The sequence below is a fragment of the Somniosus microcephalus genome, unplaced genomic scaffold, assembly GCF_052327205.1.
Source record: "Somniosus microcephalus isolate GS21.2 unplaced genomic scaffold, FLI_Smic_1.0 unresolved_chr8, whole genome shotgun sequence".
Taxonomy (NCBI): domain Eukaryota; kingdom Metazoa; phylum Chordata; class Chondrichthyes; order Squaliformes; family Somniosidae; genus Somniosus; species Somniosus microcephalus.
The window spans coordinates 37,618,093-37,624,920 of NW_028225186.1; the positions used below are offsets into that span (position 1 = coordinate 37,618,093).

General features: G+C 46.5%; 1 non-coding gene across 1 annotated transcript; it reads right to left on the bottom strand.

The window, feature by feature from the left end:
• Positions 1 to 1,121: 1,121 nt before the first annotated feature.
• Positions 1,122 to 1,218, bottom strand: trnar-ucu (transfer RNA arginine (anticodon UCU)). Its single transcript has 2 exons — positions 1,183 to 1,218; positions 1,122 to 1,157 (listed from the first exon to the last, which is right to left on the bottom strand). It is a non-coding gene; the product is annotated as a tRNA-Arg (tRNA).
• Positions 1,219 to 6,828: the final 5,610 nt, after the last annotated feature.

The window sequence follows — 6,828 nt, forward strand, 5'->3', positions numbered from 1 at the left end:
CTATCAACATAACTGAAGTCCCTTATCCCTCGGGCCACTCTGTAAGACGTCAAACTGAGGCTCTTGCTCTGTATGTCTGGCAGAGATAGACATATATTTGAGCTACGGGGGAGTCAAGGGTTATGGGGAGTTGGCGGGAATCTGGCGTAGAGTGGATGATCTGATCAGCCATGATCTTATTCAATGACGTGGCAGGCTCGAGGGGCCGAATGGCCCACTCCTGCTCCTAATTCTTCTGTCCTTATTCTTCTTTCTCTCCCTTCTGCCACTTTGTCCCTCGGTCAATTCTTGCACTGACGGACATTGCATCGCTCCCTTCTTTCTTAGTATAGTGGTGAGTATCCTCGCCTCTCACGCTGGTTTAATTCTTTGATGGAGAGGATTTTTCACCGCCTCCTCCTCCTCCTATATAACAGACTCGAGTGGCTCAATGGCCTCCTCCTGTTCCTGTGTAACATGCTTGAGGGGCTGAATGGCCTCCTCCTGTTCCTGGATAACAGACTCGAGTGGGTGAATGGTCTCCTCCTGATACTGTGTATCAGGCATTAGTGGCTGAATGGCCTCATCCTGTTACTGTGTAACAGGCTTAAGTGGCTGAATGGACTTCTCCTTTTCCTGTATAACAGACCCGAGTGGCTGAATGGTCACCTCCTGTTCCTGTGTAAAAGGCTCAAGGGGATGAATGTCCTCCTCCTCTTCCTGAATAACAGACTCGAAGAAATGAATCACCTCCCCCAGTTCCATTGTAACAGGCTTGAGGGTCTGAATGGCCTCCTCCTGTTCTTATGTAACTGGCTCGAGTGACTGTATGGCCTCCTCCTGTGCATGCATAACAGGATCGAGGGGCTGAATGGCCTCCTCCTATTCATGTATATCAGGATTGAGGGGCTGAGTGGCCTCCTCCTGTTCATGTGAAACAGGCTCGAGGGGTTCAATTGAATCCTCCTGTTCCCGTGTAACAGATTCAGGGGTGAAGAGGACTCAGAGGGAAAGTGGGGTGGGACTGGAGCCACTTGTGTAAAGGAAGTGTTGGGGGGGTGGGAACTTTCCCTTCACTGAATTACTGATTTACTGCCAAATGCACCGTCAGTAGAGGTAACACAGAACCCTGACCCCAAATCCAACTCTGGTGGAATTCGAACCCACAGCCTTTGAATGACTTCATCTAGTGACACATAGAATTAGAAGTCCAATGCGCTTCCATTGCGCCACAGAGCCAACTGCAGGCTCTTGTATTACAAAAGCAAAATATTGTTGGTGTTGGAAATCTGAAATATAAACATATAAAATGCTGGAAGCGCTCTGCAAGTCAGGCAGCTTTAGATGCCTGTGTAAAATGGTTCTGCTTTCAGTCCCGGATCATTCTGTGTCTATTTAAAAGGGATGTGCTGTCAGTCCCGGATCATTCTTTGACTTTTTAAAAGGATGTGCTGGCAGTCCCGGATCATTGTGTGTCTGTTTAAAAGAGAGCTTCTGTCAGACTCAGATCATTCTATGTCTGTTTAAAACGGGTGTTACGTATTATTATAGAGTCTGCACCACAGAAACCGTCCATTTGCACGAACTGGTCTCCACATGAGGCTCCTCCTTCTGTACTTCAACTCACCAAAAAAAAGCCAGGATCAGTAATGGTAACCATGAAACTATTGGATTGTCGTAAAAACCCATCTGGTTCACTAATGTCTTTCAGGGAAAGAAATCTGCCGTCCTTACCTGGTCTGGCCGATGAGGGACTCCAGTCCACAGCAATGTGGTTGACTCTGAACTGCCCTCTGAACTGGCCTAGCATGACACTCAGTTGTAACAAACCGCTATAAAACAAAATTATAAAAATGAATCTTGGAGGATCACCTGTCCTGATCCATATCAGCCTCCTTCTAAGTTCCCCAACACCACAGAAGCCAGACTTCAGCCAATTCGATTCACGCCACGTGATATCAAAAACGGCTGAGCACACTGTCGACAGCAAAGGCTATGGGCCCTGACAACATCCCGGCTATCATGCTGGAGACTTGTGATCCAGAACTAGTTGCGCATCTAGCCAAGCAGTTCTAGTGAGGCTACAACACTGGCATCGAACCAACAATGTGGAAGGGTGCCCAGGTATTTCCTGTCCACAAAAAGCAGGACAAATCCAATCCAGCCAATACCGCCCCATCCATCTATGCTCAATCATCAGCAAAGTGATGTAAGTTGTCATCGACAGTGCTATCAAGTGGCACTTACTCACCAATAACCTGCTAATTGATGCCCAGTTTGGGTTCTGCCAAAACCTATCGGCTCCCGACTTCATTACAGCCTTGGTCCAAACATGAAATAAGGAGCTGAATTCCAGAGGAGAAGTACGAGTGACTGCCCTTGGCATCAAGGCAGCATTTGACGGAGTGTGGTGTCAAGGAGCCCTATTAAATCTGAAGTCAATGGGAATCGGGGGGTGGGGTGGAAACTCTCCATTGGTTGGAGTCTTACCTAGCACAAAGGAAGATGGTTGTGGTGACTGAAGGTCAGTCATCACAACCCCAGGACTTCGCTGCAGGATTTACTCAGGGCAGTGTCCTAGGCACAACCATCTTCAGCTGCTTCATCAATGACCTTCCCTCCAGCATAAGGTCAAACGTGGGGATATTCGCTGATGATTGCAGTGTTCAGTGCCATTAACAACTCCTCAGATAATGAAGCAGTCCATGCCCGTATACAAAAAGACCTGGACAACATTCAGTCCTGTGCTGATAAGTGGCAGGTAACATTCGTTCCACAGAAGTGCCCGGCAATGTCTATTTTGAACAAGCGAGTGTCTAACCACCTCCTCTTAACATTCAACGACATTACCATCGCCGAATCCCCGACCATCAACATCCTGGGGGGTTACCAGTGACCAGAAACTTAACGGGACCAACCCCATAAATACTGTGACAACAAGAGAAGGTGAGAGGCTAGATATTCTGCGGCCGGTGTCTCACCTCCTGATTCTCCAAAGACTTTCTGCCATCTACAAGGCACAAATAAGGAGCGTGATGGAATACTCTGCACTTGCCTGGATGAGCGTAACACCAACAATACGCAAGAAGCTAGTCACCATCCAGCACAAAGCAGCCCGTTTGAATGTTACCCCATCAACCACCTTAAACAATCACTCCCTCCACCACCGGTGTACCTTGGCTGCAGTACGTACCATCGACAAGATTCACTGCAGCAACTCACCAAGGCATCTTCGGCAGCACCTGCCAAATACGCGACCTTTTTCTCCTAGAAGGAGAAGGGCAGCAGGCGCATGGGAACGCCCCCACCTCCAAGTTCCCCTGCAAGTCGCAGACCATCCTGCCTTAGAAGTATATTGCTGATCCTCCATTGTCACTGGCTCAAAATCTTGGTTCGAACCCTGCTTGCAGCAACTTTGCCACAAATTCTTTATTTTATTTAATCGGCTCCCTCTGGAGAACACTGGCCCCGAAACCGATCAGAATTCACTCCTCTGCACTTTATTACACTGATTAGCGCAAAGCTGTCATTCTAATTGAAACACTAATAATTTATCGGCATCAATTAGATATTGTGGATTTGTTGGGAACTAGTGAGCAATAGACACACAGAACAGCGTCAAAATACTAATTAATAAAGGGCCCTGCAATGTTTGGAAGGAAATTACCTTCAGCTAATGAGTGGAAAAGCAATTTGGTTTTCTAAAGTTGAACACGAATTAAAAAGTTTGTAAAGCGACCGCAGCAGGAGTCGACCCTACAATCTTCTGATAACATCAGGAGCAGCTTCGGATCCACGCGCCACTAGAAGTAGTGTGCAGGTCAGGTGATATCTGTGGACAGAGAAACACAGGTCCAATCTTGCAGGTCCTTGAGCTCTCGGCAGAACTAAGGTTTTGCAGCTTTGCTTCAAAGTATTGCAGTTCCAAACTTTTCTGCAAATAACAACATTAAAAACTACCCAGGCCAGCAAAAAATAAATGTCCGGTACGGGCATCGATTCCACAACCTTGGCGGTATTAGCACCACGCTCTAACCAACTGCGGTAACCGGCTTTGTGCCACTTCTTTTGTTGTTACATTCAATTTATGTTGACTTCTGGTCTTTGTCAGTTGACTTCGAAGGCTGTAAAAGAAAGACTCGGATTTCTACAGCGCCTTTCGCCCAGGACGTCTCAAAACGCTTTCCAACCAGTGAAGTTGTAGTCACTGTTGTAATATAGGAAAAACAGCAGCAGCCAATTTGTGCACATCAAGCTCTCACAACTAGCAATGATATAATCGAGAATAATCTGTTTTAGTGACGTTGATGTACGGATAAATATTTGCTGCAGGACACCTGGGTGAACCTCACCACCCTGCTCTACTTCCAATAGTGCCATGGGATCATTTATGTCCACCAGAGCCGGCACAGGGGGCCTCAGTTTTGGAATTTGTTTCCACCACAATCTATAACCTTATGGACCAGCATATCCCTCCCTTTACTATTAGCATCAAGACACAGGACCAACCCTGGTTCAATGAGGTGTGTAGAAGTGCATGTCAGGAGCAGCACCAGGCATACCTAAAAATGAGGTGCCAACCTCATGAAGCTAGAACACAGGACTACACACATGCTAAACTATGGAAACAGCATGTGTATACAGAGCTAAGCGATCCAACAACCAACGGATCAGAACAAATCTCTGAAATCCTGCCACATCTAGTCGTGACTATTTTAATTTAACTTAATTCGTGCCTAGGGTTTGTGCATCGCTGGCAAGGCCAGCATTAATTGCCCATCCCTAATTCCCTTTGAGAAGGTGTTAGTGAGAAGCCCTCTTGGCCTGCTGCAGTCAATGTGGTGAAGGTACTCCAATAGTACTGTTAGGGAGGGACTTCCATGATTTTGACCGAGCGACAATGAAGTTATGGTGATATATTTTCACGTCGGGATTGTGTGTAACTTGGAGGGCAATTTGGAGGTGATGGTGTTCCCATGCACCGGCTGCCCTTATAAGAACATAACAACATAAGAAATAGGAGCAGGAGCAGTCGATTCGTCCCCTCAAGCCTGCACCGCCATTCAATAGGATCATGGCTGATCTGATCAGGCCTCAACTCGAATTTTCTGCCTGTTTCCCCATATCCTTGACTCTCCTGTAGTTCAACAATCTGTCTATCTCAGCCTTTAATATAATCAATGATTCAGGCTCCACAGCTCTCTGGGTTAGATAATGCCAAAGATTCTCAACCCTCTGAGAGAAGAAATTCCTCCTCATCTCCGTCTTAAATGGACAAACCCTTATTCTAAGACTATGCCACCTGATTCTAGATACACCCATGAGGGAAAACACCCTCTCAGCATCTACCCTGTCAAGCCCCCTCAGAATCCTATATGTTTCCATATGATCACCTCTCATTCTTCAAACCTCCAATTAGTATAGGCCCCACCTGCTCAATCTTTCCTCATAAGACAATCCCATCATCCCAGGAATCAACCTAGAGAACCTTCTCTGAACTGTCTCCAATGCAGGTATATCCCTCCTTAAATAAGGAGAACAAAAATGTATGCAATACTCTAGGTGTGTTCGCAACTGTACATTTGGAGCAAGACTTCCCTACTTTTATACTCCATGCCTTTGCAATGAAGGCCAACATTCCATTTGCCTTCTAAATTACTGCATGCTAACTTTTTGTGTTTCATGTACGAGGACACTCAGATCCCTCTTAACCGAAGCATTCTGTGGTCTCCCTCCATTTTAATAATATTTTGCTTTGCTGCTCTTTCTACCAAAGTGGATAACATCACATTTTCCCACATTATACTCCATCTGCAAATTTTTACCCACTCACTTAATCTATCTATATCCCTTTGAAGACTTTTTGTGCCCTCCTCACAACTTGTTTTCCCACCTATCTTTGTATCATCAGCAGATAAGGCTGTGGTAGAGGTCGCGGGTTTGGGAGGTGTTGTTGAAGGAGCCTTGGTGAGTTGCTGCAATGCATCTTGTAGAAGGTACAGACTCCAGACACGGTGTGTTGGTGGTGGAGTGAGTGAATGTTTATGGCGGTGGATGGGGTGCCAATCAAGCGGGCTGCTTTGTCCTGGATGGTGTCGAGCTTGTTGAGTGTTGTTGGAGCTGCACTCATCCAGGCAAGTGGAGATTATTCCACCACACTCCTGGCTTGTCCATTGTAGAAGGTGGAAATGATTTGGGGAGTCAGGAGATGAGACACTCGGCACAGTATACCCAGCCTGTGACCTGCTCTTGTAACCACACTCTTCATCTGACTGGTAACCCCCAGGAAGTTGATGTTTTCGATTGTATTCCGCCATTGTTTTCAGACCCCTCCACAAACTGCATTATGTAGCCACTAACCACATCCATCTCACGATCATTTGTCTGAGGCTGAACCACACTGTTCACAAACTTGATGTCATATTTCACCCTGAATGACCTTTCCATCATATATCCACAGCATTACAAAGACCAACTACTTCCATCTACGTAACATCACCCGTCTCCACCCTTGTCTCAGCTCATCTGCTGCTGAAAACCTCATCCATGCCTTTGTTACCTCTAGACTTGACTATTCCAACGCACTCCTGGCTGGCCTCTGACATTCCACCCTACATAAACTTGAAGTGATCCAAAACTCTGCTCTCCCTTTCCCTAACTCGCACCAATTCCCGTTCACACATCACACCTGTGCTCTCTGACCTACATTGGCTCCCGGATAAGCAGTGTCTCGATTTCAAAATTCTCATCCTTGTTTTCATATCCCTGCATGTCCTCGCCCCTCCCTATCTCTGTAATCTCGTTCAGCCCCAAAACCGCCTGAGATATCTGCGCTCCTCTAATTCTGCC